Consider the following 20,401-nt stretch of genomic DNA (forward strand, 5'->3'; position numbering starts at 1 on the left):
TCAGGTATTAATCATAGTGAGTTTTTTGCAAGAAAGAATCCCATGTTTTAGTCAGTATTACAGTACTATTTCAATATTTTTCTTAATATAAATATATAAGCCATTAAAATGGCAGATTTTATGTTGTATACATTTTACCATGATTTTTTAAAATAATAAATACTAAGTCTCGTAAGAGCTTTTAATCCTTGAGAAGCCTTCTTCCTATGTGTATTGTCCTGTCCTTTTTATTATTTCAGGAAAAGGTAATCATAGTGATAGAAATCTTTAATGATGGCAGTTTATATGTATCTTTATTTTGTGGCTTTTAAAATAAAAATTATTACAGCTGATATCTAATATACGTATCTACCAGGTACTGAATAGGGCACCCATGGGAAGTAAATTCCATACCTTAAATTAATCTCATGTTGTTAGTGTGATAAAATAGAACACTCAGTGTTGTTGGTCTGGGGGAAAGTGATGTTTTAGCTTCTCTTCTCAGCTGTCATAGTGGTGCCAGTAACTTATAGAGTAGAAAATGCTCTGGTTAACTCTCAGAATCTGTAATAAAGAGCTGCTATAGATCTTCGTGTGACGCTAGTAGCAGAAAAAAGATAGTTTTTGTTTTAAGGGCTTACATAAGGTAGTTGAGGACAAATTGTTTTAAGGGCTTACATAAGACAGTTGAGGACAAAGAATTCACAAAGGATAGCCCCAGTGCCTATGAATGGCTCTTGATGTATGATGGTTGCTCAGATATTTGTTTAATTAATTTACAGATATTCATTGGGATGCAATTTGATGATAATTAAATGCATGAATTGTGATAGCTATTTATCAAGCCAATTTTATACGCTAGCATTTTGTTTGAGAGATTGGGTGGGGATGGAGATACCAGGAAATTCTGTAAGTGTTACCGCCTTCAAGGAACTTAGAAAGGTGGTGGGCGATGGGGAAGATACTAAAGAATGGTGTAAAAAATGCAAGGTTGAATATAGCCAAGTGCTTCAGTACTTGGTGAAGGTGTGAAATGCTCCATATGAAGAGAAAAGAATGCAGTAGTGACTAGATTTATGGCGGAAATGGGATTTGGGGTTGGCCTCGAAGGACTATCTTAAAGGCTGAGACAGGGTGAAAGGTATTTCCATGTAGAGATACTGATCAGTTATGAGACCAACTAGAGCAAAGGTATAAAGCCTGAGAGTCAACCCCTCGAAAGTTAATGAAATGTGAGCTCCATCTGATTGGAGCTGGGAAATCCACTTTAGGAGAAAGTGACAGACTTATGGTTGGATTGATTAAGTGAGATGGGGTTATACAGAATCTTCAGCGTCAGAAGCGGAGTAGTTCATAGTTCACAGAGACTTCGAGAGGAGAAGTCAGGGTACTTAGTATAGGTTCTCTAACTGAAAAATGAATTGATGTTTAAGGAGAGATTAATGTGGTAGTTTTGTGTATGGTGTGAAAGTGAGGTTGGAGAGACTCATTAATGGGTTTGTTCCATAGTGCCCTTGTGTGGGGTATACACTTTTTTTTTCTTTGAGGCGCAGTGCGGTGACGCAATCCCAGCTCACTGCAACCTCCGCCTCCCGGGCTCAAGCGATTCTCCTGCCTCAGCCTCCCGAGTAGCTGGGACTATGGGTGCCTGCCACCACACTCCGCTAATTTTTTGTAGTTTTAGTAGAGATGGGGTTTCACCATGTTGGCCAGGCTGGTCTCAAACTCTTGACCTCAGTTGATCCGCCCACCTCGGCCTCCCAAAGTGCTGGGATTACAGGTGTGAGCCTCTGTGCCTGGCCAGGTGTACACTTTTGTATGACACATAAGGCTGAGTCTAGGCAGAGTTATAAGTAGATTATTGCCTTTTGCCTTTTTTTCCCACTGTTTTCCCCCGTGTCTCTCTTCATTGTCCCCATAGACCCTAATGTTATAATAGATTGTCTAGCTAACATAATAGATTCTAGACAATCAGCTGTTATTTAGTGAGTTTGTGATTTGGGGGATAATCTCTTTTTTAAAAAACACAAATTCTCACTTTAATAAGTGACTTTTGTAAACCAAGAGCTTTCCTTGTCAAATTTTCATTATAGGTTAATGATGAAATGGCAGGTAATTCACACTTTTGGACAGAGCACACCGCCCCCGTGGAATCACCCTACAGAAGAGGCCAGCTATAAAGGATGTCTCACACCTTTAAGATCAGTGTTTCTCAATGTGTGGACCATGGATACCTGTATTAGAATACCCAAAGGATTTGTTTAAAATTCAGGCTGAGCCCTTCCCAAGACCTAATAGAGCTAAAAGCTTTGGGAGTAGGTGGAGGAAGCCTGCATCTTTACCCAGCAATCCAGGTAATTTATATGCATACTATGTTTTGAGACCCACTGATGAAAGAATTCTAATTTTCTATAGAGTTACTCTAGCAAGGAACCTTCTCATTTCTTATATATTAGGTTATTTCTACATGGGACATTTCCCAGCAGACCATATTATTTATAGTATCTTATTAGGTGGAAGCCAAAAGAACATTAAATAATCTGCTGGTGTTTTTGGGTTAGTTTTGCACTATTTCTCACAGTGCAAGCAATTCTTGTTACCTAGTAAAACGGTTCCCCCTTTGAAGGGTTGAATATTATTCACATAGCAGCCCAGCCTGTGGTGTATGTGTTTAATCTGTCAGATCTCATTAAATTTTTCTTCTATAAGAATGCTAATGATAACAATTTCTAGAATTGAATGATTTCTACTCTGCCTGTTGGACTGCAAATTTGAAATCCCCTATAATAATTAGACCCCTCCTTAGAGTATATTATAATGACCATTGAACCTGTATCTAAAAATTATAGTAACTTAACCATCCAGTCTTAAAAAAAAAAATTAAAACAGGAATTCCAAAACAATCTCAGAAGTTAGAATAGGTGAAGTTAGCCTATTTTAGATGTGTGCAGGGGTGGCAGTGGGGGGGAAAGATGGATTACTAAGTATCATTTATTTCTTGCTGGGTAAAAATTCAAACACAAGACCTTATAGCTGCCTTTTTATTACACTTGGCTTCCTTTTAGCTTTATTGGGCTTTGGTTGGTACATATGTGAATAAATTTAGACTATTATTGTATTTGACTGACAAACACTTAAAAATGAGTTTGTTCATATTCATTTTAGGTGGAGCTAGAAATGGAACCTAAATTGTAATGTATAATACAGCATGCTGCTTTTCGTTCTGGTTTTATGGTAACATTGAAACTAAAATGTTTCTTTCTAATGTGTCCATCCTGACTGCCATCGTTAAACTAGAGCCTCTTGTCTGCTATCTAAAAAGAGCAACAGCCGGAAGGAAGCGATTGATTTATACACATTTGAATTAGTCTGTAAAGCCCAAGGCCTGTGTTTGTTCAAGAAGAGACAGCAGCAGTAATGCTCTGTGCATCAGGTGGATTAGTTGCAAATGTGCAAGCTATCATCTTTCTAAGAGAAGCATTTTAACAAGGCAAATTTGTTCCTAGCTCTTCTTTTTTTCTGTATATCTGTTGTGTTGATTTTTAATTTGGATTGTTTTCCACTGGCTTTAAAAATGCAAGTCTTTTTCAAAGAAAGGAGAAAGCATTTTGTAGCTAGTAGTATTACAAGATTCCATCATGTTGTACATTGATTATACATCAAACTATATATAGTGTAGTTAGCTTGATGTAGACTGTGTAGCTTTGTAGTTTGCAACTTGGTTGTATATTTAAATGAGAAACAAGTGACTAACTGGATCCCATCAAGGTGGGTGTTAAGTACAGCCTCAGCCATAAAAGACTTAATCAGGCCGGGTGCAGTGGCTCATGCCTATAATCCCAGCACTTTGGGAGGCCGAGGCAGGTGGATCACCTGAGGTCAGGAGTTCAAGACCAGCCTGACCAACATGGAGAAACCCCGTCTCTACTAAAAATACAAAATTAGCCGGGCGTGATGGTGCATGCCTGTAATCCCTGCTGAGGCGGGAGAATCGCTTGAACCAGGAGGCGAGGTTGCGGTGATCCGAGATCACGCCATTGCACTCCAGCCTGGGAAACAAGAGCAAAACTCCCTCTTAAAAAAAAAAGACCTAATCAATAACGTTTCCAAGGAGAAAGTGGGATTTTGAAATTCCTACTAGCTGCCAAAAGACAAAATGTTCCTGAGACAGCTTTACTACCAAATGAAAAAGTTAAAAAATTCATTAGCTATAGCAAAAATCAGTTTTCAGTTTTTCCGGTTACCAGTTTTCTGGAAATATTTGATTTTCAAATCTGCTGTTAGATTGCATTGTGCTTTTATTGAAATAGAGCATCTGGAGACTCTGCTATAGATGCTCTGCTTCAGAAATGAAGATGTCTCCATTAAATTTGGTCATAGCATGAAATCTTTTAGCTGAATATAAAACATTTTGACACCTTTAAAGGATAAACGCTCATACCTTCAGGACTGTCAATTCATTTTATTAGTTGTGTGGTATTAGATGCATCTCCCTTGGAGCATACTCTTAATTGTTAATTTAAAGTTCCTTGTAGTTTTAATTTTAAAGGACTTATTTGGAATGTTATTAACATTCCTTTCGTTTTGTAATCCCCAACAGAATTTTGCCATTGCCAGATAATTTAACTAGTGCAGGAATTTGACTTTGTTATATACTCATGAGGGGCAAATTCTTTACTGATCATTTGATGGTTAGCTTTGCCAGAAGATTAGGAATATTACTATTTTAGTTTCCCAAGATGATAAGTCTTTGAAAGTGGACAAGAGAATTGACTCAGTAAAGGTTACAGCCACGAAGACAGCAGAATTGTAAAATTGTTCTCATTGCTGATAAAATTGAGTCTTTAAATGCATAGTTGCATACATGCATGAATGCGTGCACACACACACACACACAGACACACTTTGGGAATGTAATCTGTAAAATATGTTGCCAGTCTCAGATGATACTGTAAAATAAGTGGAGTTTTCATTGTCCTGGCTTTCTTTTCTGCTTCTTTTTATTGATTTTTTAATTAGCCTACCCCAATATCTTCCAGGGAATTTTTAAAAAGTTATCCTTCTCTCTTTCTTGAGGTTCCTCATATAGTCTCACTCACACGCACATTTTCACGAGAGCGAAGTCTACCCTTAACTGAAATGAATGACTGCTGAATGATCAGGAACTCCAAGTCTACATGGAATTCTTGCTCTTCGGTCCCAGACTCTCCCTTCTGTGTCCCCCTTAGGCAGGTGAGCATTCTGTAGTTTGTAGCCACAGCTTCACCTGGTTTGGGTTTTCTTCCTGTCATTGCCTTATTCCAGTTAATCATTACCTAGACTAGTTGCTAAGCTGAAAATTCATATTGTGCAATTTCATATTGGATAACATAGTTACTTGTTTTTTGAACAATGCTTTCAAAAAATAAAGGAAAAAAATGAATCTCTTAATGATAGCATTTTGGAGCCTTAACATTTGATCAGCATTTAAAAACAGTGTTACATGTTTGAAGTGTGGTGGTTCTTGAAACTGTTTTACTGCCTTCTTTGTCCTCATAGAGAATGTTGTCCTAAGCACAGAACTTGTCATTCGAGTATCTTGAGGATTTGTACAAATTGTTTATCCTGTGACATCAATTCTTTGTGCTAACTGGTTTCTGCCTTTGACAAGGCTTTTGAAATTTGTGCAACAAAAGCTTCCACGAGTGAAGGACAATATGGTTTTGTTCACTGCTAATTCCTGGAGTGGTTAACATTGTCTGGGGTGATACCTTGATTAAAGCAGACAAGAAAATATGTGAGGATAGCTGTGGAAATAGAAAATATAAAAATTTTAACATTCTCACACTGAGTGACTTTTCATGTAGAGGTTTATTTCCTTTCAGAAATGCTGTCACTTTACTCAATTCAGTGATTTTTTATTTTTTCAAATTAATATAGTTTGTTTTGACAAATGAGTTCATCAGATTGTTCATCTGACCAAAAATTTTAAAAGTTTGGTACTCTGTCCTATTCTTTTGTCGTGAACATCTCTCACGCTGATCTCATTATACCTGTTTTCTTTCTGCCATCCACAGCACAGTCGTTTTTCCTTTTTCTTCTTGTCATTCAAAATGGTGCTTATTTCACATTTTTGTCTGTTTTATTTTAAAATAATATGTGTTTATCATAACTTATTCAACCAATAACAAAGGAGATGAAGTAAAAAATTCATAATTAGCCAGCCAGCCTAATTCTTCTTCTGCAGAGGCAACCATTGTTAGTTCCTCATGTGTTCTTCTAGATGCTTCCCGAGCATATAAGCTGCACATCATTTGTAATGCCTGCATAATATTCTGCTATTTGCTTAACCATAATTTAGTTAACCAATTTTCTTTTTTTTCTTTTTTTTTTTTTTTGAGATGAAGCCTTGCTCTTGTCTCCCAGGCTGGAGTGCAATGGCACAATCTCAGCTCACTGCAACCTCTGCCTCCCAGGTTCATGCGATTCTAATGCGTCAACCTCCCGAGTACCTGGGATTACAGGCCCCTGACACCATGCCTGGCTAATTTTTGTATTTTTTTTTTTTAGTAGAGATAGGGTTTCACCATGTTGGCCATGCTGGTCTCGAACTCCTGACCTCAGGTCATCCACCCACCTCGGCCTCCCAAAGTACTGAGATTACAGGCGTGAGCCACCACGCCTGGCCCTAGTTAACCAATTTTCTCCTGAGAAACACGTTTCCTGTTTTCCTATTGTACCCAGTATCTGCAGTTTCCCATGGTGCTCCAGTCCTCTACTGAGGAGCATTTCAGCTGTTTCCTGTTCTCCTCTCTGTTCTACCCAGTCTTGACAGAGTTTGGAAGGGTGTTTTTCTTTTCTTAGACATGTTATTTTAGAGCACTCTCAGGGATTCAGTAGTTACATGGAATTTCTTGATGTAATGTTTTGTTTTGTTTTGAGATAGAGTTTTACTCTTGTCACCCAGGCTGGATTGTAGTGGCATAATCTCGGCTCACTGCAACCTCTGCCTCCTGGGTTCAAGCAATTCTCCTGCCTCAGCTTCTCAGGTAGCTAGGATTACAGGTGCCAACCACCACACCTGGCTAATTTTGTATTTTTAGTAGAGAGGGGGTTTTGCCATGTTGGCTAGGCTGGTCTTGAACTCCTGACCTCAAGTGATCCACCCACCTTGGCCTCCCAAAGTGCTGGGATTACAGGCATGAGCCACCATGCCCGGCTGTGATTTAATGTTTATTATTTTAAAACCCATGAATGTTTTCAGGGAATTAGAGTTAACTTTTAGAAAATTGCTTTTGTAGTGTCCCGTGTTATCCTTATGTGAGTAAAGCATTATCCTGTAGGCTGAGAGTAGAGAGTACAAAACAGAGGCCAGGCCCTGATGGATTCACCCTGGGGCTTCACTCTTTCTCTTCACCTTTCACTACTGAAAGCTGTTAGTATGTGTCTATTCACTATGTGATCCTAGGACATATTTTACTGATACGATTATTTGAGTAGGAGTTGTGTGGTGGCAATTGTGGGTTGTTTTTTTTTGGCGGGGCCGGGGTGGGGGGTTGAGACAGGGTCTGGAGTGCAGTGGCATGATCTCAGCTCACTGCAGCTTTGACTGCCTGAGCTCACGCAATTCTCTTGCCTCAGCCTCCTGAGTAGCTGGGACCACAGAAAGGAACCACCATGCCCAGCTAATTTTAAAAATTATTTGTAGAGGGGAGGTCCTGCTATATTGCCCGGGCTGGTCTCAAACTCCTGGGCCCGGGCGATCCTCCCACCTTGGCCTCCCAAACTGCTGAGATTACAGGTATGAGCCACTATGCCTGGCCCAGCAATTGCTTTAACAGTGGTTAATATGGATATTCCTTGAGCCAGAAGCATAATTTTCCCCATCTGATGCCCCAAATATGCAAGGAAAGAGAAGACATTTACAGGTCTGCAGAAGCAGGGCCCCACGAGGTGGCTACAGATATTGTTATGTGGGGCAGGGGTAGGGGAGGGAGGCGGTAGGGAGTTGTATGAAAAGTTTAGATCATTTTTTAGTAAAAACTCTGTCTTTTAAGGGTTAATTATTTAAAATATGTCCTTATAGGCTGGGCGCAGTGGCTTATGCCTGTAATCCCAGCACTTTGGGAGGCCAAGGTGGGCAGATCACCTGAGGTCAGGAGTTCAAGACCAGCCTGGCCAACATGGCGAAACCCTGTCTCTACTAAAAATACAAAAATTAGCCGAGCATGATGGTGCACGCCTGTAATCCCAGCTACTTGGGAGGCTGAGGTACAAGAATTGCTTGAACCTGGGAGGTGGAGGTTGTGGTGAGCCAAGATCACGCCACTGCACTCCTGCCTGGGTGCCAGAGCAAGACTCCATCTCAAAATAAAATAATAAAATAAAATATGTTCTTATAGTTACTTGTATAGCAGTCATATTTTCCCTAAGTGCTGGTTCCTCAGGAGCAAGGACTATGCCTTGTAACCCTTGTATCCCCAGCAGTGCCTTGCATGTAGTACAGCAAATATGGGCTATTAATTAATAAACAGAAATCGTGTAAAGGAAATGTGCCATACAGATATGCGAGTCCTAGTTATCAAAGTTAAATAAAAAGTCTTCATTTTTCCTAATTCATTACTCTTATCTAAGCAATGAATAATTTCTTGAAAAGGAACTCTGTTATATTTATTCTGGGCAAAAACTGGCTAACTCACTAGTTCACAGCTATTTTTATTATACTTTGTTAAAACAAACAAAATGGGCAAGATTAAGGAAGCTGTATTCTCCCGCTGTTGGAATGAAATTTGGTTTGAGTGTTCCTCACTGAAAAGTATCATTTTAAATTCTTTTCTACTTCATTTTCTGCAGTGGAAAGTTACGGAAATACAGTTTGAAGGAAATAATTTCAGCCTACAATAATTAAAAATATTGCCATGGGTTTTTAAAAACTCATTTTCCTTCGAACTCACGTACAGTATTTTGATGTGCATGACAAATAATGACACATATGGAGGCTGTCTTTGACGTCAGCATCTCACTTGGCATTGTTTCACATGCAGATAAAACTTGCCTATTGGAAGTTTCTAGAAATGTAATAAACCTCCCTACAGTTTATTTCTGATAGCCTTTGGGATTTAAGAGAGAAAACCAATGCTTTAATTGTTTTAAAATCAGGGAAGCAAAATATCCACGGGAAGGTGAGTTACTTAGCATTCGACAATGCAAAGTTTCAAAGCATTTTGCAAATTTTAAATATGCGCTATAATTCTTCTATAATTGGTGTCTTTGGTACTTTTTGGGTAAATTAGAGTTATTCCAAAATAATTATATTTTATAGCAGTTTTGACACCATAACACTTAGCAGCAGGATTTTTAAATTAAAATACTGTTTAGTTCTTTGCATTCTGTGACATTATGTGTTTGGACAACTTTAATTGAAATGTCTAATTCTGGTAGAAGAGGAGATCTCATTAATTGAAAATTATAAAAGGTTTCAAAAAATAAGTATTTTTTAAATTATATCTTTTCTTTTTGGTGTCATTTTAAAAGAATAAATATTCTTAGTTGTGCCTCTGAAAATCACTTATGGAGAAAATTGCACTTTGGGATTCTATACTTGTACCAGTAGAGGTCACTGTGCACCTATAAAAGGAAACCCAGTGTTTGCTTCTAGGGATGAGCTAGTTATCCTAGAATGTTATAACTAATAACAATCATTGATATTTCTGGGAACTTAACCAAATTCCCACCCCACTCCCACCTCACCTCTTAACAAAATCACTTGCCTGTCATCACCTGAGAGTCACCTGTTACTGTCTGTCCACATAATGGGAGCATATTCTGATGAGGTTGAGTAGAGCCCTGGCACACTGTCTCATAGTATACTTAGGTGAATCAGCCGAAGCACCAGAAACTATGATTTCACAGAAACAGCCATTCAGACTCTCAGTTTCAGGGTTTGAAAGAACTTTAACATTCATCAGATTCAGCATCTGAGGTGGGGTTGGAGACTTTTTCATCTATTCTTAACATTTAATTTGCAAATCCAAAATCGTTTCGAAGGTATTCTTTTCAGTACTGTCATCTATTTAAGAATGAGATTTTACTTATTAAAACTGTTTAGACATTTAAACTATTATAGTGTCCATGCTACATAGTGTTTGATTCTCTGAGTGTCCAACAAAATATTCATAGGGTATTGTTTTATATGATTATCGCCACAGAGGCTTCTGATAACAGAGGAGTATGTGAGAACTGAACAAAATGCTGTTTTGTTATAAAACTGCAATGGTGTCCTTACCAGATAGTCAAAGCAAATGTGTAAATCTCCAGTCAGCCTTGTGCAATGACCCAAGTTCCTGTGAAGGTGGCTGTAAAAGGTGATAAAGGAATGTCGTGAATGGAGCAAGCAGCGAGGAATCATAGACCAATGTGATTGGGCCTCAGTTTACAGAAGGAGACTACAATGCAGGTGTTTTCATGGGTCCCTTTAGCTCTAACACTCTAATTTTCAGTGCAGAGGGCACATTGCAGTGGTTAGCAACGTGGGTCCTGGAGATAGTGCCTGGATTTGAGTTATGACTCTGCCACTTAGTAGTCATGAGGTTATCTTATAGTTATCCTTTCTGCACCTGTTTCGACATCTGTAAAATGGGCTTGATACTAGTACCTGCCTCACAGCATTGTGGTATGCAGTCATTGAGTTATATAGGTAAAGTACTTAGAATAGTACATAGAATGTAGTAAATACTCAATCTGCTGTAATTACATACCCATTTTTTTCCTAAATAGAACTCATGCTGGCATATGGTAGCTGAATTCTTAAACCTCACTCTATTGACTGCTCTCTGAGGATCAAAACAGAGTATATTCTGTGTTTTCACTAACTCTCAATGAATAACATCTATGTCAAGGAACCAGATGTGTATAGAGTCTTTAGTGATTTAAGTTTTCTCTACTTTTTTTAATTTAAAGCTCTTCCTGTGTTCATTCCTGTACAATGAGTTTTTTTTTTTAAATCTGGAATTTTTTGTACAGAGTACATAATCACATTTTTAGTTGCTGTTTTTAGTGACTGATATTGATGCTTTTTTTGCAATTAAATGTCCTAGTTTCAGTGAGTCACAAAATACAGTTTTTTTTTTTTCAGTATTTCTCTGTAGCATTCCAATTTTTATAGTATTTTTTCACATTAGAAATCTGTTAGGTCATTTATAAGGCATTTGTGCATTTGTCTTCAACAGACCCAATTAAAAATTTTAAAAAATTTGATTATTTGTATTTGGACTCTCTATTAACTTTATTAACTTTCTTTTTTTTTTTGGTGGGGGTGGTGGGGGGACAGAGTCTTGCTCTGTCACCCAAGCTGGAGTGCAGTGCGCTCCGGCTTACAACCTCCGCCTCCCAGGTTCAAGCAATTATTGTGCCTCAGCCTCCTGAGTAGCTGGGACTACAGCCGTGCACCACCATGCCTGGCTAATTTTTTGTAATTTTTTAGTAGAGAAAAATTTTCACCATGTTTCACCATGTTGCCCAGGCTAGTCTCGAACTCCTGAGCTCAGACAATCCGCCCGCCCCTGCCTCCCAAAGTGCTAGGATTACAGTCGTGAGCCACCATGCCTGGCTTAACTTTCAAATTCTGTGTAATCAAAGTTTATTACCCACATACCAATTTGGAGTGAGGGAAACCAATATCTGGCACAGAAATATATAGACACATTTTTATAGGTATAAATTTGGTCTTGAAAGGTGAGACTGATATTAGTTAAAGTTTTTATGTTCACTGTATACTTTTAAACCTCGTATCCCTAAGCAATTATCTACATAGTCACTGCCTCTATGTAGGTGGGATAAACCAACTGTAGTGAGACATTTTGGTTCCAACTTGCTATCGTCTATTATAGGTAGGTGAACTGGCAGAAAAATTACCCAAATGTGATGTCTCATAAACATCTGGCCTTTCTTCAGGGATGGTAGGGTTTCCCTAGACTAGATAGAAGGCCATGAACTACATCATCTTTGTGATTAACTTAAGAGCCATATATTTCTTAGGCAAAGGGTGTTAAGAATAAGGTTGACCATGATATTCCTTGGAATTATATGCCATATTACCATAATACCCAAAAATCCGTGCTCAGATTTTTTTTATTTTTTTAAAGATGGAGTCTTGCTCTGTCGCCCAGCTGGAGTGCATTGGCTCAATCTTGGCTTACTGCAACTTCCGCCTCCTGGGTTCAAACAATTCTGTCTCAGCCTCCTGAGTAGCTGGGATTCAGGCGTGTGCCACCATGCCCAGCTAGTTTTTGTATTTTTAGTAGAGATGGGGTTTTGCCATGTTGGCCAGGCTGGTCTCAAACTCCTAACCTCAGGTCATCCACCTGCCTCGTCCTCCCAAAGTACTGGGATTACAGGCGTGAGCCACCACGCCTGGCCTGTGCTCAGATTTTTAAACGAGTCACATGTGTGAATACTCCCTCTCACCCCCCCCACCCCAAAACACACACACACAAAGGTTAAACAGCCTGGAATAGAACATTCCATAGTACAATATGATACCAGCTATTTCTTAAATGTGATTGTATTTTAACTTCTATAAATCAGCTATCAAAGACAGAAGTAGGCCTCTTTTTTGTGTGTTTCCCCCAGCTATATTAGGGTCTGTTATGTGTAGTGAGTCCAGAATGCTGAATTATGTCCAATAATCCAGGTGGTCTGATGGCTAGGAGACAGAGAGAACTTCTCCTGGAATATATGGCATCACCACCTATTTTATAAATCTAAGTTACAGGTTGGTTTTTTTACAAGATAAAAAAAATCGGCTGGGCAGGTGGCTCAAGCCTGTAATCCCAGCACTTTGGGAGGCTGAGGTGGGTAGATTGCCTGAGCTCCGGAGTTCGAAACCAGCCTGGGCAACATGGCGAAACCCCGTCTCTACTAAAAATACAAAAAATTAGCCAGGCGTGGTGGCACGTGCCTGTAATCCCAGGTACTCTGGAGGCTGAGGCAAGAAAATCTCTTGAACCCGGGAAGCGGAGGTTGCAGTGAGCCGAGATCATGCCACTGCACTCCAGCCTGGGCTACAGAGTGAGACTCCGTCCCCCGCAAAAAAAAGAATAATTACTTTTCACTGCTTTCCAGGTATTTTATACGTTTAATAAATAAGACTATTGGAGAGAACTTATTTTAGTTAACAGAGTGACATTGTATTGAGATATATTTTGCAAATAATTTGTTTATGGAGGCTCAGGAAATAGAACACTATTTAGGTCACTTTTCAGTAACTTTTTTTCCACTATGATAAACTCTTGTAACTTTTGGAATATTAAGGTTTTTTTTGGTTGTTGTTGTTTTAGACAGGGTCTTTCCCTGTCGCCCAGAGAGGAGTGCAGTGGCGTGATCTCGGCTCACTGCAACCTCCGCCTCCCAGGTTCAAGTGATTCTCCTGCCTCTGCCTCCTGAGTAGCTGGGATTACAGGCATGCACCACCACGCCTGGCTAATTTTTGTATTTTTAGTAGAGTTGGGGTTTTGCCATGTTGGCCAGGCTGGTCTCGAACTCCTGACCTCAAGTGATCCACCTGCTTCATCCTCCCAAAATGGTGGGATTACAAGTTTGAGCCACTGTGCCCGGCTGGAATATTTTTACTCAATATTTTCCTTCTTTAAAATGCTTAAATAATACAGTAATTTTATTGCATATTAATAGAAGTATTTGAAGGAAAAATGAATTTCCTAAATTTATGCTTATGGATGACTGGCATTTCTTCTGGGCATATGGAAGCTCTAAGCTTGGAAAATACTCTGTATAATTTTAAAATTCTAAACTTTTAACCTGATTAAGACTTGAATGAATGTATCATCCCTACATTGAATGCATTCATTTATTCAGCAAACACATAGGCACCAGGCACACGCTAAAAGAAAGCAAGGTCTCTGCCCTTGAGGAATCCACAATGCAGTCAGGAAGGTAATTACTGGACAGAGTGATTGGCGCCATGGCAGAGATGTGGCAGCGTGCTGTGGAAATGCATCCATGAACCGTGGAAAGGGGTGGAGTAGGGAAGGCGATTAGAGAAATTGGCACTTGACCGGCGTCCTGCAGCTTGCTGGAAGTGAAGTGCATTTGCAGGGGTTACTCGAAGGCATGAAAGGGTATGGAGTGAATGGAGGGCAGGGAGTAGCTCTGGTTGGCCCCTCCAGTTGTGAGGGGCCCTCACTAAGAGCTTGCAGTTTCTCTTGTAGGCAGTAGGAGTCTGTCAGCAGCAGGTGCCCTGGTTCAGATTACAGTTACATTCTAACCTCCTTAACTAGTAGAGTCATGTGAAACAGGAGTGGTCTCAGGAAAAAGGCTGAGAAAGCCAGAAATTGTCTTTCAATTCCCCCTCTATTTTGGGTCCCAGCACCCCTTTCTGCATTTTGGAACATCATTTCCTTAACCACCAGAGCCTTTATCACCTCCCCAGCCTTGATCAGAAAGGATCATATGCAAGGTCAAAGGGAGAAAGAATGATTTTACCTTACCTTTTTTATTTTACACGAACATCCCCTTCCTTCTGCCCAGACCTGTTTCACGTGTAAAATTTTAGCTACAGCATTTTAATTTAGGGCATTCGGATGCTGTATGGGTAAAGAGCGTGTCTTTGGAGCCTAACTTCTGTCTCTCCCTGGTCTTACAGCATCAGGCAAGTTACTCAGTTGCCCTGTGCCTCAGTTTCACATCTGTTTCAGAAGGTTCTAACATCACAGAATAGTGTGATGATACTTAGAATAGAACTGGCACATGGTAAGCATTTGAATACATGGTAACTATTTTTTTTTTCATGATCTAGATTCTAGAGAAAAATTAAGACTACAGACTTTAGGAGTATCAGACCCTTCTTGTTGTTAATATTCATTCTTAAGATTTGAGTATCCTAGAAGATATATGGAAATGGAATTTGGGGAGGGCAGCTTTAGATTTAAAGTCTCCCTGTCTTTTTAGCAGTACTTGAATTTCAGGAAAGCATACATTTCACAGTATATGTGTATTGCTAATGGGCTGGATATGGGATAAAACTAATGAAAGCCACACCTTTGCCGTCTTGCATTATTTATTCAATACCAGACAGCAGCTGGGTGCAGTAGCTCATGCATGTTATTCCAGCATTTTGGGAGGCCGAGGCAGGAAGATCACTTGAAGCCAGGAGTCCAAGACCAATGTGGATAACATAGCAGGACCCCATCTTTTAAAAATATATATAAAAATTAACTGGGCGTGGTGGTGCACACCTGTAGTTCCAGCTACTCAGCTGGCTGAGATAGGAGGATCTCTGGAGCTCAGGAGTTTGAGGCTGCAGTGAGCTATGATTGCCCCACTGCACTCCAGCCCAGTGACAGAGCAAGACCCCATCTCTAAGAAAAATAAGCAAAATAACTGGTCCAAAACCAGGTAGAGACATGGTTCTAATTTTCTGTCCAGGCACCATGGCTCATGCCTGTAATCCCAGCACTTTGGGAGGCTGAGGCGGGCAGATCACCTGAGACCAGGAGTTTGAGACCAGCCTGGCCAACATAGCAAAACCCTGTCTACTAAAAATACAAAAAATCAGTGGGGCATGGTGGCACGTGCCTGTGATCCCAGCTACTTGGGAGGCTGAGGCACAAGAATCGCTTGAACCCGGGAGGTGGAGGTTGCAGTAAGCGGAGGTTGCATCACTGCATTCCAGCCTGGGTGACAAAGTGAGACTCTGTCTCAAAAAAGAAAGAAAGAAAGGAAGAAAGCCAGATAGCATTGTTGTGCATAAACATGTAGAAAAGTAAGGAGGGAAAAAAAGTAGCCATTCAAGAAGTAAACCAGTAGCAAGGACTGGATGAACATATTTGTGTAGGGATATTATTTGAGGGTGTTACTACTCAAGAGTTCATGTGCTCTTTTTACTGTGCTGGAAGAGGCAGAGGTAGAGACAAGTCTCTGTGGAGGAAAAGGAGGGCGCCTTGTGCTGAGAGAAGCCAAGATTGCCCTCGAAGAAGTGGCTCGTGCTAGGGAGGGAGGTGACTTGGAGGTAAATGAACTGAAGCAGCTCCCCGCAGCCCTGGATACCCTTGAGCATGATGCTGAATGCAGCCGTGGATACCCTTAAGCATGATGCTGAATGCAGCCCTGGATACCCTTGAGCATGATGCTGAATGCAGCCGTGGATACCCTTGAGCGTGATGCTGAATGCAGCCGTGGATACCCTTGAGTGTGATGCTGAATGCAGCCGTGGATACCCTTGAGTGTGATGCTGAATGCAGCCGTGGATACCCTTGAGCATGATGCTGAATGCAGCCGTGGATACCCTTGAGTGTGATGCTGAATGCAGCTGTGGATACCCTTGAGCGTGATGCTGAATGCAGTCGTGTGCTGCAGGTGATGAGCAACATGGTTGTAGTGAGAGTCTCCAAGCTCCGTGGAACCTTCACATTCTTTTATTATAGTAGAGTTTGTCTTGCAAGAGGAAGGGCAAATAATAGCAGGCTATGAGGCTGAGTCTGGAGGCACAAAGTCTGTCGGAGATTCTTGAATGAATTGGCCTTGGGATTTAGCAACTTTGTGGGTCATAGATCAAAGAAAATTAGAGCCAGAAGGCAGTTGAAAGATCTTCCAGCCCATGAATAAGAACTCAGTATGTCAAATTGGGGAGAAGAGGAGGGAATTTGAAAAGCATGTTTAACGTGCTTTCATAATGCAAAATAAAGCTTTTTAAAATCCTCATGGTTGAGGGAAGATATGTGGAATCTGATAATGTGGCAAATGACTGGAGGGGACTTAGCAGCAGTTGTGAAATGATGACAGCTCACCTGTCTGCATGGTTTCATCATCTATAAAGCAGGAGTGAAGATAGCTGTTTACAGTAAGCATCAAATGACATGATAGGGCAAAAATTCCTTGGAAATTTGGGGAAACTTAATACAGCTTTTGCAAATGAATAGTGTTGTTTGTTTTGTTGCTAGAAATCACATTCTCAGTGTCAGGGAGTTGAAGATAAAACAGAATTCCCTCGGGTTCTTTTTCAGTGAATGAGCGAGAGAAAAGGGGCGTTAGAGATTGAGTTGCCAGGTTTCACAAATGAAAATACAGGACACCCAGTTACTTTTGAATTTCAGATAAATAATGAATAATTTTTTAAATATAAATATGTCTGAAATTTCATCTTAACCGGGCATCCTGTATTTTATCTTGCATCCCAATTAGAAACCTAAAATCACAGCAGAGCCAGGACACGGACTGATGGCTCGATGTCCTAGAATGTGTATGGATTTCACCTGTGCCCTGGGCCTCGCTGGACTTTTCTAGATATCTACAAGTGGCGGCTTGCTCTCTTTCTCCTCATCCCAGTACTGTGGAGTGTGGCTACAAAAGGTTTGAAGGCGTTACTGATCATTGTGGTGGTGTCAGTGATATTGTATAATAATTGTAATAATTTCTACATATTGAGTACTTACTATACTGGATGCTTTACGTAAATTAATTTATCCTTATAACAACCACATGAGAATAGGCACTATTACTTCACTTCACAGATGAGGAAACAAACAGTTCAGCCCAAGTTACACAGCTAATTTGGGCAAAAGGTGAGTTCTAACTGAGGAGTGTCTGATGGCAACTCCTGTGTTCTTAACATCCGTTCTACGTGGTTTGGATTAAGACAGTTTGTAGCTGACCCTATGATGGAAATTTATTGAGGGCTTGTGTCCTTTTTCTTCATGATCTGTGATGTGAATTTCTCTTCATAACCGCAGACTGTGTGTTCAGATCCCATGCTCTGCCATTTGTCTTTTCAGATTTTGAGTTATTTCACTTTGTTTGCCTAAAATAATACTTCATCTTGCTAATGAAGCCTGTAGATTTCAGCATGAGATGCATTCTTAATAACCCGGAAAAGTATGTAGGGACCTACAAAATCCTATGTGGATCTGGATCCAGCATTTATCTATTGGCTATACGCAGATTTTGTAATGAGTTATATCAAATTAAAGAATGGAAATCCTTGTTGAAAAATATTTTATCAACCAAATTATGTTTAAAGCTATTTTTGTGTTCTTTCGGCTCACTGACATGTAACCAACTTCTCCATCTGATTTCACTTCTGCCGTATTCTTGAAGATTTTTAAAAAGGGGACAGTTGGTTGACTATAAAACACAGAATCTATTTGTATTCAAGACCATCAATTTAAGTTTGACAAACTAAAAGAATGTAATGTTCTACTCATTTGTATGGCCAATGTCTACCCAGTAAGTTCTTTCAGTCTGGAACATTTTTAGTTTTCCTAGTGATTATAGCTTAGATTTCAGCTGGATTGAATTTCTAGAGAGATTTTTAGTGTAACTAAAACTCGTGTTAAAACTCATGTGTACCTTGACCAGCTTTCACCATGTGAGCCCTCTTCTCCCCAAATAATTGTGTCTCTTGGACCAAGTTCAAAGCTCCTGAGAGCTCCTGTGTGCTCTGTGTCCTACAAGGCTTTGTCTTTGTCATCTTGTTCATTTTTAAATCTACGCTTGACAGCTGCATGTGACATTTGGGAAATTGCTTTCAAAATCTGGCATTTGGGGTTTAGTAGCCAATTTAAATATATAAGAAAACCATATCTTTTAAAATTTTTTCAGTTGAAAGCATTTGCATTCAGTATCTTTTAAACAAGGAATAAAATGAATGAGCAAGGACAAAAGGATCCAATTTTGTTTAATATCTTTTGATAACATTTTGGTAAGGGGCCTGAGAAATATTCCAATGCAGTTCAATACAATTCTCCAATATAAACTCAAAATATAAACAGTGACAGCTGTAAATTTGAATTAGCTAAATTGTGAAATCTAGGAAATTAAAGATACATGTTTGGTACCATTTTTGCAGAACCCATTTATGTAGGTTCTTAAGTAGAATTACGTTAAGTAATAGTAGTAATAATAATAAATCATTCATTGGAGAATGATCAGGAGAGAAAGTTTGCAAATTAATGACAGCAGAGCAAGTGAAGGAATTCCATGCATATATAAATAATTTTGTCTTAATGTTTGAAACTGTTGTCATGGTCAGAGGTATTTGCTGTTGCTTTGCTAGATCATTTTTATGCACTGATTATTGTAGAGTCCTTTATCAATTTGGGAACCTATGAAGCCAGTTTTGCCAGTTTGGCTGTGTATATCCATGAGCTAATTTTTAGATATTACTGGTAGCAACTTGATATCCCCAGTGCTTAGCAAAATGCCTGACCATGCCTAGCTCTCAGTGAATATTGTTGAGTTGAAATTAAATGGCCTGGTGGGAGTGTTCATATTCCTTATAATTTAAAAGGGAAATAAAAAGGTATTTCTTTTCACTTTACATGTCCTCCTTAAGAAATGTAGGAATAGAAAATTTGAGATTCTGAAATATTTCAGTGGGGCCAGGCACAGTGTCTCACGTTTGTAATCTCAGCCCTTTAGGAGGCCTAGGTAAGAAGATAGATTGAGGCCAGGAGTTTTGAGGGCAGCGTGGGCAACATAGTGAGATCCTGTTTCTATAAAATGACATAATAAAACTTTACATCCAACTCAATATTAGAGAGATATTTTGGCACAGTCATCTTCTTCCACTGTATTTTTCCAATAGGGGAAATCCCACTTTTATAATTGAAATCAGTGAGAAGAAAATAAAATAAAATTTGAGGTATAGGGAATTTTACTAGAATATGTTCGCCTACAGTAAGAGTTATATCTACAGAGCAAAGTGTCTCAAAGAATAGACCCACTGAATATAAACAGCAAAGCATTTTGGAAAATGTGTTTATATTCAGTAGTTTGTTTAATAAGTATTTATTGAGTGTCTGTTATTACCATTTAAAATTTCAACTTTTAGGTTCATGGGGTACATGCGCAGGTTTGTTACATGGGTATAGAAGTTTTTTTACAGTAACTAACAGTGTTGAGTCCGGTTGTCCTGGCTTTTTATCTTCCTGTTAATTTGACTTCTGTGAGGGTACTGTACAGGGACATTTTTGGCTAAAAGATTCTGGCTCGGAAATCTTGCCTGGTTACTGAGAAAAGTTTAAAGTTATATGGAAAAAATCTTGTAATTCTCCAACCCACATTTTCTGCTTCCAATGAAGGTAAATTGTTTTATCTTTAAGCAATCTCTTGGTGCCTTTGGAATCTGCCAGGCTTCCTCCCATTAGCATTTGTGCCTCTGATGGTATATCCTGAAATAGAACAGGGTCACTGCTGTGCCTTTGTTACATTGAACTTTTACTCAAAATTTATCTGTTCTTATTTTAGGCCCAAGATACGTAGGTGAAATTCACTTTGGTCAAGCAGAGATTCTTTATCACATTACTTGAAATTAGCATGACTGAATGTCCCAGGTTGCCTCACTCTAGCATGCCTGTCACTCTAGCATGCCTGTCACTCTTCCATATACAATACATTGTGTGGTCATCACATTTTTAACTAGTGAAATCAG

General features: G+C 39.4%; 1 protein-coding gene across 11 annotated transcripts in view; it reads left to right on the top strand.

Annotated features, from left to right (window-relative positions):
* The window catches only part of SCAF8 (SR-related CTD associated factor 8), a 229,923-nt gene that overhangs the window by 125,215 nt on the left and 84,307 nt on the right, over nt 1-20,401 (top strand). For 4 of the 11 annotated variants that reach the window (XR_010140387.1, XR_010140383.1, XR_010140385.1 and 1 more), the window contains one exon: nt 2,073-2,333. The exons of 5 other annotated variants lie outside the window; for them this stretch is intronic. The gene's annotated coding sequence lies outside the window, so the exon portion shown is untranslated. Of the gene's footprint in view, nt 1-2,072; nt 2,334-17,154; nt 17,323-20,401 lie in introns of all 11 variants that reach the window. 2 more of the 11 variants (XR_010140388.1, XR_010140386.1) reach the window with 1 other exon arrangement.

The sequence above is a fragment of the Pongo abelii genome, chromosome 5, assembly GCF_028885655.2.
Source record: "Pongo abelii isolate AG06213 chromosome 5, NHGRI_mPonAbe1-v2.0_pri, whole genome shotgun sequence".
In the NCBI taxonomy this organism is placed as follows: Eukaryota; Metazoa; Chordata; class Mammalia; order Primates; family Hominidae; genus Pongo; species Pongo abelii.